Genomic DNA, 12,395 nt, shown 5'->3' with positions numbered 1-12,395 from the left:
ATTGCTTGTTCTGTACTTAATGATGTTGGGAATAAATAATATTTCAATGCAATCGCAAAACGTTTTTGACATTCGTCATTTAGAGGGTCTAAAAGCCACGTTGGAAAATTCACCGAAAAAACATTTATTCAACATTGTTAACATTGCGAACTTATATTTATTTATATGCGCAAATGATAATTGCAATATTGCTTTTAAGATAAGATAAGATTTTTAGATGAATTGCTTCCATGTGGCCTTTTTAACTACTTTAACTCCCTAGAAAACTGAAATCATTATTTTAATGAGGGAACTAGAACTCTCCAGACTACGTCCCCTAAAAAATTACAGATGGCGCTGTACAAATTTGCCTTCGTTTAATCTAATTTCATGGACATCAAACATAATATCGTCGCTGATATCGCGATCTGACGTATCTGCAATTTTTGGCGAAACTGATTTGCACCTTTTACAATTGTCAATAAGACACAAATCACTTTAGGAAAGAATTACAGATACGTCAGTTAGTAAAGTCAGCCACGATATGTATCTTTTATCGTTTTTGGATATAACTGGCGACCCTTGTTATATTACACCCAGGCTCAACACATCTTCCATTCATTATTGTTCTGAGAAATATAGGTAGCAACATAATTCTATACATATTTGATCCAAATATCAAGAAACACAACATGAGGAGCTCGGTGGCGCAGCGGTAAACGCGCTCAGTCTGCGATTGTTGAAGTTAAGCAACTTTCGCAAAGGCCGGTCATAGGATAGGTGACCACAAAAAAAAAGTTTTCATTTCGAGCTCCTCCGTGCTTCGGAAGGCACGTTAAGCTGCATTGGCAGTCGTTAATAACCGTCAATCCGCACTGGGCCCGCGAGATGGTTTAAGGCCCGATCTCTCTATCCATCCATAGGGCAGGCCCGTGCCCCAGCAGTGGGGACGTTAATGGGCTGATGATGATGATCAAGCAACAATTATTTTATATTTTCCCCTGCCATTACATTATATTTTTGAATAGTCATGTACCCGAGCAATGAGAAAATAGGTAATTATCTCGTTAAATCTGAACAGCGCCATCTATATATTTTCTAGGGAACGTGGTCTGATTAGTCCCTCATTGGAAATGACAAAATAAGACGAACAATTTGACTGTCTTTTTAAATGCAAAAGAAACCAATTCTCGAATACCTTTCAAGGTGTGATGTGCGTCAGAAACTATTTAAAAGTCCATCAGTCACCGCCGTGTATGATTGATGGATCAGCAAGTTTTCCGGGAAGGTCCTCGATAATTGCCTGACCATCCTTGGACCATCAGTCAAGGTGATACCGCCGACCACAGATCACGACCACGCGTGGAGGCTGTGTGTTTTCATTTTAAGGGCGATCCCGATTTGCCCATTTCCGGGGTTAGCAGAGACTATAGAATATCGTTATTTGTATATTTTTTATTTGTGTATAGTTTATTAGCTATATGGGTACTCCAGGAATGCTCATTTTTTGTCCGGCCAAAGAAGTGAATTGTTAAAAGTCAAAATTTTAACTATATAAAAATACACAATTAGTCTGATTGATTTTTCTCCCCCTCAAACCTGCGATTTCATAACATTTATTGCATTTATTACGTGTCCTGGAATCAGTATCAAACTATCCGATGCGGCATCTGTTGTGGGTTATCTGTGCCCGATGTATACCGACATACCCAGTGTTTAAGCTTATACTACGTTTCGCTGAAAACATTAATCCTTGCGCACGCTTTTAATATGGCCGTTTTTTATATCGCTTATTAAATTAATTATATATAACGTACGAATGATATAATATATTATACTTAGCAGGATAGGTAGAGAGCTTTGCGCTACTTAAGAAAATAAAACTCACGTTATAATAACCTCCTTTTTTGAAGTCGGTTAAAATACTGTGTGATAGAGTCGAAAACTCGACAAAACTCGACCCTTATAGCGCTATATGTGTTCACCACTTGCTGGTAAACCGTCGGATTAGCTTCCGTATAAATATATATCTGATGATTTGATTTGTTAGATAAGTTCTGTGGGTCTAAAAAGGCCACATTGGAGCAATTTATTTAAAAAAGGAATATTGCAATTTCACATTTGATGACACTGCGAATGAGCAAACAAATGTCAAATTGAAATATTGCTTTTTAGATGAATTGCTTCAATGTGGCCGTTTTAGACCACATGGATAGGCTGTCATACCAATTTATCATTATCATTATCAAGTTATCAGCGAGTGTCGAAAAATACCCGAAATCATCATATCAATAGTGTGACTAGCTAGCTAGATGGTGAATAGACATTGAAACTTGGCATGTGCTTTTGAGCAATTAAATATGACCATGTTGCATTTTAATTGCATTCCCATCGTCATGGTGAATAGTACCCTCGTATGGTGAACTATGCAAGTCATTAATACGACTAGCTAGTGCATATATTATTTTTATGAGCAGTGCTTCTCTTCATGTATTTCTAGTTGGATAGATTTAAAACAAAAACAGATATATTTACTTAACAAGAATTTTAAACAAGACTGAATGCCAGAGGCACGGTACAAAAAAACCCTTTAAGTAAGTATTATACGAAAGTACAATCAAAGAGCAAAAGTTCATCTGAGCCCAGCGAATTATTTGCAAACAGTGGTGAAATTATGAACCATTAGTTGTCATAATTATAAAATGTATGTTTTTGTAGGTGTTTTTGGTCTATTACAGAAACGACATGTAACGAGGAGGTCCTAAGTTCAATCAGTTAATTTATTTTTGTAAGAAACTGATTGGACTTTTGCAGCTTATCGTACTTACATAAATACTAAAAAGTACTAAGCAGTAAATAGTTATTATACTTCTAAGTATTTACTAGTTAAGTATATCTCATTTGAAATGGTTTAATTAATCGTTTTTTTGTAAATGAAATACATTCAGATATCTTCAAAATTAGATGCAATAGAGCAGAATCGAAAATGGTTGAAATGATAAGTATTTGAAAAGACTTTTAAGAAATATTTATTCGTTTTTTTGTAAATGAAATACATTCAGATATCTTATTTCAAAAGTCATTCCTATTGGATGCAATAGAGCAGAATCGAAAATGGGTGAAACAGTAAGTATTTGAAAAAAGAATTGGAAAAGACTTTTAAGAAATATTTATTTATAAAAATAGATAAAAATGGATTGTAAATGTTGAATCTAAAATTACTGACTCACACTCATGCAACGTTGCAGCGGATGGATATAAACATCTCATATCCCTTACGGCTAATCCGAATAAGAGAACGCCTGCGCAATAGCGGGACAACTGCAGGCTATAACTCACTTTAAGTTTACTGTTTTAAACCTATAAGTAGCCTATAAGCACTGTAAATGCTACCTTGTATGATCTACGTATCAAGTCAAGACCAGAAGTGCGATAGGTTTCATATTTACCGCTGCGGCGCATGCGCTGCAGGCAGAACAGTTCCTGACGTGTATATCAAATTAGTGGTGTTATGGAGCTCTGTAACCGTAACCGAAGCTATCAAATATCCGATATAAAAATCTATCCGTAATCATGCGCTTAGATAGATATTTTGTCGGATAAAAACTACAAACCGAATCCCATAAAAACTTTCGAATAACTTCGGATAGGTTCGGGGTCTAAATGCAACATGTGACGATTGATAGATCTAAATGCGCCGCGTGTCCTGCATAGTTTATTTGTTCTAATGAAATTATTTATCAATTTAAATTTTACTTTTATATATCCCTAAAAATCTATTTAAATCATTAAACTAACGGATAATCCGAAATAATTTAATATATCGGTTACCATATCTGAAACTGGTATTGTGGTACACTGGTTTGCTTCTCAATCACGAAGCTCTGGTTCGAACCCTACCTGATTTGCACCATTAAGTTATTTACTTATCTTAAGTGCAGATTTCACTAACACAGTTCGCTCGACCTTTATAGACGGCGACACGGCTCACCAACTATCACGTTGACCTAACAGAAAGCTAGGTGATGTGTGGGTACTTAGGTCATCTTGCGATGGATGTACCTCTGACTACCCCTTTGGGATACAGTCGTGAGCTTATGATGTTGTTGTTATGTATCTGAATTTGGTAAAATATCTTATTTCCGCATCCAGATTCGAAACTTCATATCCACAATATCGCTGTATCAAATGCGTTTGCGCGTGTTGGCGCATTACTTGCGGAAACACGCGCAAACCGCTACGTATCACTACAAATATGCGCTGTAAAACTTTTACAGTGCGAATAAATCTTGGGATCGTGTGAACGTTGTGCGTTGTGGAAAAATGGGACCTACTTGCAGCATGCGACAATATGTCTTAAGTAATTTTTACCCAACTGCGGCGAAACAAAATTATACACCATCATTTCTCTACCTGAAGATTTGATAGGGCCGGTTTTTACAAAAGCGACTGCCTGTCTGACCTTTCAACCTGCGAAGGGAAAACCAGCCCAATACAGGTTAGGTCACATACCTCTGAAAATGCATTTTTTGAAAATGTGGCTTTCCTTACGATGTTTTCCTTCACCGCTGAGCACGTGATAATCATTTATCATCCAAACAAGTTTAGGCCTGTGCTGGATTCGAAACTGCGACCTCAAAGTGAGAGTCAAGCGTTCTACCAACTACCCACGGCTCTCAACAAAACACAACAAAACCAAAATTATACGTAGGTATGTTTGTGTTCCAGACTGTCTTAAGAGTTTGGTCACCACAAACAAACAAACCTCTTTTGCCGTAAAATTAGAAAAATAAGCGCCATTTTCAACGTCCTTCAACCTTTAATGAAGGAATCTACCCTGAACACAGATACACACGCACACACACACATACAGATACACCCTTACACAAACAGAAGCTAATATAAAGATAGAACTGCAATTGACCTTAGATAAACTAGTAAGTGGAAACCAATTCTACTTTATATTCATAGAAAAACGAAAAAAACAATGTAAGAAAGTAGTTGAGTACTAATTAGTTATGTTAATGGGGTTACATCAGGAAACATTTTCTTGATCAGCCGTATTGACCCTGTTGAACTGAAAGACCATAAAATGTATAAGTACTAAGAACTAGTTTCACTACTTGTTGATAAGTCCATGATAGCTCAGTTTGGAGAACGCTTGACTTACATTTTAGAGTCACAGGTTCGAATCTCGGCACGGGCTTTATACCACTATATTCCACTATATGAATTTGAATTCACGTTTGGATCATAGATCATTAATATCACGTGATTTCGAGGATTTGATACCCACTAGGTACTTATATACTACTATACACATCTGTCTACCCTTTAGGGGATATAGGCGTGAAGGGGCTAAGTGGGGATTGGGGATTTATAAGTGTCTGATAGCTTATCCAGATCTCCTTAGAGATATCTTTTTTTTGTGATCTTATCTGCTAGATAGCAGTACAACAACCAGGCATAATGTATAATATTCGCAAATTCGGTATACTTATTCGCAAAGTGGTTGCAATGTGATATGATTTGAACAAAATAATAATGAAAAAGCGATGCTTCTTGCAAACTGGGACAGTTTGCAGCACGTATTCGAAAAATGCAGTCAAGTGCGTTGCATTAATGAATACTTACTGGGGGGTTAAAATGGCCACATCGAAGCAATTCATCTAAGAAAGCAATAAGTATTGCTATTTGACATTTGTTTGCACTTTCTTTTATATGCGCAAATGTGGCTGTTTATGTTTAAACGTAGCCAGCGAGGCGTGAGAGCATATACTATACACCTCTGCCTACCTCTTTGGGGATACAGGCGTGATGCTATGTTTATGTTATGATAAAAAAAGGCTTCGGCAACATTGTAGCAACAGTTTTATTGCCCGGTCTAAATCGTAAAAAGGCGTAATGTAGAGTCAGTGTAGAGGGTAATTTTACTAATTTCACCGCGTTAATCTGAGGCAGGTCTTTATGGACCTGAGTCCGTGCAATATATCAGGGCGAGGCGTCGGAGAGCTATCGTCGGGGAATCCGGAAGCGAGCCTTGCTGGTAACCATCGACAGTACAACCAAATAGACGCTTAGATTTTCCGCAATAATAGGCTAATTTCCTAAAGTCAAATCAGGGGGGTTAAAATGGCCACATCGAAGCAATTCATCTAAGAAAGCAAATCATATTACTTTTTCAGACAATCAGGTGATTCAAGCCTGAAAAGTCCTAACCAAACAAGGACATTCTCGCAAAGTGATTTCGACAATGTTTCCATCAGGAATCGAACCCGGACCTCCAGATCGTGAGCCTAACTCTCAGACCACGGAACCTGTTACTTTACGGTAGTCAAATCAGTTACTTTTTACTAAACATGAAAACACGAAATTGCCATGGAATTAAAAAAACCTTACCTTAGAAAAGAAAAACGTGATAAAATGTCTGACCTATTAGTAGGTATATATGTAGGTAAATTGATAAATAAGTTAAATAGAAAAAGGTATTTTGTTAGTTTTAGATGTGTTTTTATTCAGTAATCAGAATTTCATAATTTATCTTCGACCTAAGACACTAGCCAATTAATTTGTTAACTAGCTGAGGTGAGGGGAGGACGAGGGAAGGTAGACGCTGCGTGTTGATTGGCTCACGCAAGACCCTTAACATGTCAAAAGGGCACAGAAGTGGTCGTCATTGGTCAAACGTTGTCGGGCAGCATCTTATCTATTAGCCAGATGTGTTGACTGAACCCGTTCATCTGTTATTAACACGTTCACTGTGTATGAACCACATATGGGGCAATACATTTGAAACTCATACATGCATGTCCCAATGTGGGGCACATTTTTGTCTTCCCATAGTGTGTGTGTGTACATAAATTTCAATGTGTTTATCGAAAAATTACATTGCACGTGAGGGGTTGATATCTAATTTTCAGTTACACAGTGAACGTGTTAAAGAGTCTAGTGGTTGTATCGTTGATGCTGGTAACACTAATTGTGTAATACAGCTTTAGCCACGGCTTCGAGGTACAAGCTGCGCAGGAGTTTACCGTTTACGATGCTACGGTTCTGTATGAAGTTTTTATTGCTGTTGGGCTTTAAGGAGGCACTATTATGCACCGACACAAAAAAATAATAACGTTGATTTTGCAACCTACTTTGGTTCATCGACGCGAGTCATTTTATTACCACCTATTTTTAGTTGACAGCTTGCTTGTACCGATACCTTTTACGGGATTCATGCTTCGAGGCATCTCACATGAACTCTTCAACCCTTGTACTGGGTGAAAGCCCTCAGCACTCTCAATTTGTTCGGCCAAGTTGTTAAAGCCATCTTTAGGCACGTCAAGACAAGCCAATAAAAAGCAACTTACTTTGTGACCCATACAAAGTTCCTGTGATCGAAAACCAATAAAAGCGGAGCCTACCTCACCTGTGCGGCAAACAAACACGAACTCAAGCTCAGTGTCAATATTGTGTGAGCACACACAGATAACAAAGACCGCACCACCGATTGCTAAACACGGCCCTCAAACAAAACACTTATAAAACACAAAAGGAACATATTTTTTAATCTTTCACCGCGCGGGATAATACTGCTAAAGGTCCAAGATATAAGGGTGTTAATGGCTCAATAGAATAAGTTATTTGGTCGTGAGAAAGCAACGATCAGCGCCGCAGCAGATGAAGTATTGAGATTGGATTTACGATATTTCAAAATCACGTTTGTAACCTTGAACCTGTGGGAAGGAAATCACACCTCGCCACGACAGTGATTACACTTGCCAAGGAAATACCTCCACTTTCCACAGGACATGGGGAAAATTAACGTATCACCGCCAATTTATAGGTATATTCACAGGAAACTCGTAAAGATAAATTTAAGTACGCCATTAAAGTATCGGATATTAAGAGCCCCACTCTAACGCGGTAATTGAAACCGGTATTCCGAATTAAGAAATTTTAAAAACAGAAACAATCTCAGGCTTAGTTAATTAATTATGAAGACACGACGCAATAGCGCCGCTTGTACTACGAGGTCGTTATCCCGCGAATTATATGCGTAACGGAACTATTCACGTTGAGATAACGTTGCTTTTACGAAAACTTCTTTTGATGATTAAGTATATTTCGTCGCCTTATAGTCAAAACCACTTTTAAGTGTCTTTTAGATTTGGATGCGTATGTGATTTTTGGTAACAAAACCTCGCAATAGAGCTATATGCAATAAGCTAGTTTCTTCAATCCAGCGTAGTATTATTCCTTATTCTATGATCCAGGTAAAAAAAATGTGGTCTCAATTTTTACCGGAATTGAAATGAAAAGAAAGAAAATCTCATCAAAATTTATTTTTTCAAATGTCGCGTAGGTAGGTACGTGGTTTTTACTATTAGGCGACATTTAGGATAGACAAAAATAGACATCATTCAAATACCAAAAAGAAGATCTGAGGGCATGCAGCTTCTTATCCTAGCATGTCTTTGAAGAAGACCTTATATTTACCCATCATTACCTACACGCAAATATTCAACTACTAAATTGTGCCTTGAGAACTTGTGCGGTTACCTAGACTGGTAAAGACTCATGTATTAATGAAAAATTGCAATGAAATATTGATTTCACTAAGCATTTACACGAGGAAGGGTTGTCAGGGCGGACTTCGCTGGAAATTACAGGGTAGAGGCGAAGTGTTGCGGCCCACACCATCGCTCTGACACCTTCGCGGCCGAACCGTGCGCTGGGGCAATTATAACGGGAAGCGACCCTCTCCATGTTGCAGCCAGCTCCAATCTACAGGGAGTAATTGCTTAAACACATAACCACCGATGTCACGACGACGCGAGGCGAATCAATAACATCGCGCCTCACCGCGCCGATAAACTATCAGTTGTCTGCTTGCCATCGCGCTTACTACCTAATGCCCCCTTAATTCCACCGCGGAAGCCAATTGAAACTCTTGAGAGGTTTATTTCTAATGGATAGCTTCGAGCTGGTAAAAAGCTTAACGGTTTAAATGTACACGGCTTCCTTGAGAAGCTGCTACTACCGGTGTTGCGAATGCAAATAAACTTAACCGCTCCGATAGCATCAATTTTGATTGTATCGCGCCGAAAATGAGCACACGTAGACGGTCCGTTGAAGACAAAATAAGGTTTTGTGCATAAAAACCAAGGACCCTGGCTGGATTGGAACGAGTCAATTAAATGCCACTCACAACAGATCCGAGTGGAGCCCGACAAAAGGCACCTATTAAGCTTCATTAAAACGTCATATTTAAATCTGGACTTATTTCTTGTTTGGAGCTGCATCAGGTGATCGAGCCAATTCGTTCTAACGATTTTACGGTGAGCCAAACTTGTGAATAATATTTTCTTAGAACAAAAAAGTTAAATCGTATTTAAAGGCTAGCACTGCGTTGAGTAATTGCGCTTTAGTTCGTTCAACTCGTCACCGCTGAGTCGGAAAACAAGCGACGTCAAGCAATCAAAGCTACGAATGAAATGGATAGCCTTTTTTGACTTTGAGACAAATTCTCAAAGGGTACCTACCTACCTACTTGTAACTCTTTTTACACAAGTTTAGCAATATGACAGCAGCCTCAGTGGTCTAGTGGTTAGAGCGTTAACCTTACGATCTGGAGGTCTGGGTTCGATTCCCGATGGAGATAATGTCGAAATGACTTTGTAAGACTGTCCTTTGTTTGGTAAGGGATTTGTAGGCTTGAATCACATAATTGTCCGAAATAGTAAGATGATTCCATGTTTAGGAGGGCACGTTAAGCCGTTGGTTCCGGCTATTAGACAAAAAAGACATTTCCACCAACCTGCAGTGGAGCAGCGTGGTGGAGTATAGTCCTTAGTCCCTCCGGTTGATTGAGGCTGTTTACGCATGTTATGTTTATGTTACCACTATGTCGGGTCCTTTTTATAAAATCGAATGTTGTCTGTGTTCCTTTCTATATCTTTTTTTTTGATATGTGAAAACATCGATTCATTTCGAGGAACTGTACCCTCTTCATATTTGCATGTTTTCCTTCTCAGCCTACCCGCTTATTAAAGAAACCCTTTATTAGGAACCGATACAGTTATTATTCCAAAACGGTCCTTTATCTTACGTCTGAAATCAAAGCTGTGAATTTATCATCCAGCCGTGATGTTCGAATTAACACGCCTTGCTCTACATAATGCCTCTACGTTATTATTTATGCTTTTTTGTACATACAGGTCATGCGCCACTTCGTATCAGAGGATACTATACGATTTAATAATATACACGACTTGTACTTTTGATTTATACGAATCCATTGAAATATGGCTCTTGCAGTAGCGTATAGTATTAAAGATTTAAAGTCTTACGTTGATGCGAGAGTCTTTCAGGCAAAGAATTGGATGATTTATGCCCTTCTGCAATATAATATAATGTGAAATAGTCAAGGTATGAGTTCCATGGAAATATCCAACCGTTTCGAGAAACCTTTAATGTCTGGTTACATACCTTCAATAGGGTAGTTTCCGTCTAGTCAAATCAGTTAATTTTTATTAAACGTCAAAACACGAAATCGCTATGGATTTTTTGTGAAAAAGCAACCTGTGACGTCTAAGAACAAAAAACGTGACAAAATGTCGCATTTTTTATTACATTTACTTTATTCAAATTCATAAATAAGTAAAATTTTAAAAAGAAAACGTTTTTTGTCATCTTTGTTTATTCTTTTTATTTATCTGTCTTTATTTAGTAATCTTTATTGAGGAGCTCGGTGGCGCAGCGGTAAACGCGCTCGGTCTGCGATTGTTGAAGTTAAGCAACTTTCGCAAAGGCCGGTCATAGGATGGGTGACCACAAAAAAAGTTTTCATCTCGAGCTCCTCCGTGCTTCGGAAGGCACGTTAAGCCGTTGGTCCCGGCTGCATTAGCAGTCGTTAATAACCATCAATCCGCACAGGGCCCGCGTGTTGGTTTAAGGCCCGATCTCCCTATCCATCCATAGGGAAGGCCCGTGCCCCAGCAGTGGGGACGGTAATGGGCTGATGATGATGATGATGATTTAGTAATCAGAATTTCTTTCATAATTTATCTTTGACCTAGGAAACTACCCAATTGTTATACTTTTGTTGCAGTACCTCAAAAAAAAAAAAAAAAACGCCACGTCAACGTTCGTGCGCATTATACTTTATTTTTAATCCATTGCGATTGCGGTTACTATTACGCGGTTGTTTTTAATGTGACATTAAAATGATAGCACGGGGAATTTTTATCGTAATCGTGGTAATCAGAGGACGAGCGGCGACCACCGACTGCGAACGTCGCACGCACATTGAAAATATTAGAACGACCGTGCATTGACGATGGAAAATTTAACATGCATTAAATCTGTTATTTGTAAGCAAAAGATTCAATAAGTTTCATATGCGAACGTGGAAAATATTGCTCCTGAGTTTTATAAAATATTGAACGGTTATGACGTCTTTTCAGGCTCCTGCGAAGGGCGAAGCGAAGGTGTAATTTATATTTAAGTGAAAGTCATCAATTTCACATAAGTTTCTGAAGCTATACGTAAGGTAATTGCTAAAATTCAATTCAAATGTCATAGTGAGCGGATCAGATACGTTTGTAAGGCAGCGCGGTGTGGTTGCGGTAGTATAATAGTTTTGTTTGGGCGGCTTGTGCGGTCTAAGGGGACTATTATTGCTATTATTCAAAACATCGGAGTCATGCACCCGTTCAATTAAATGCCCTCCAAGCGGTGTAACATCTTCAGATGTAAAAAAAAAAACATTGTATATCGTTCGAATCTCGATGTTTTTGCTTCTTTTGCAGCTATTAAAGTAATATCGATTTTTTATGAAAATAAAACCGTGAATTTTATTTTATCGAGCGGTATCGCCGTGGCACGTAACTCATCGGACGTAAAACAATACCGATAGGTATCGTCGAGTGCGATTAAAAAAAGATTTTAAAAATGCACCTTGAGGCATTCACGCGATACAAGCTTTGCTGGGTTCATTTTAAGTGCAGTATCTTGTATTGAGAGGTTCAATAGGGCATTAAATATATTTAGTGTGGAGGAGTTTACCGAGGTATGCGATGAGAGCAGGAGGGTAGGTTTTATGATGGATGATTGTAATGGCGTGTGAGATGTCGCGGGAGGAGTCGCGTGCGCCGGTCGCCGGCCGTCGCGTCGGCGGCCACTCTCAGCACACACCAATTAACGTAGCTTTCAAACCTTTTTCAAAGCAACAAGTCTAAAGGACCGGAGCGGCGGCTTTTAAATGCTTTCCTTGTTTTTATTTTAACACATCTCTTACGTACTTACACGTATGTCTGAGGGACTCTACGCGATCATTTAGGGTCATACTGGTGTTATATAGAGTTTAATACTTAACGTAATACTCGTACTGAAGGACTATCCTTAACGCAACATCAGTGAAGTAA

At 38.5% G+C, this 12,395-nt stretch overlaps 1 protein-coding gene across 2 annotated transcripts in view; it reads right to left on the bottom strand.

The window, feature by feature from the left end:
• Positions 1–12,395, bottom strand: part of LOC126373269 (cytosolic carboxypeptidase 1-like) — an 86,468-nt gene that overhangs the window by 19,892 nt on the left and 54,181 nt on the right. The window lies entirely within an intron of this gene.

The sequence above is a fragment of the Pectinophora gossypiella genome, chromosome 2 (assembly GCF_024362695.1).
Source record: "Pectinophora gossypiella chromosome 2, ilPecGoss1.1, whole genome shotgun sequence".
NCBI lineage: Eukaryota > Metazoa > Arthropoda > Insecta > Lepidoptera > Gelechiidae > Pectinophora > Pectinophora gossypiella.
Note: the sequence above shows the minus strand (reverse complement) of the source record. Positions and strands in the feature narration are given on the sequence as shown.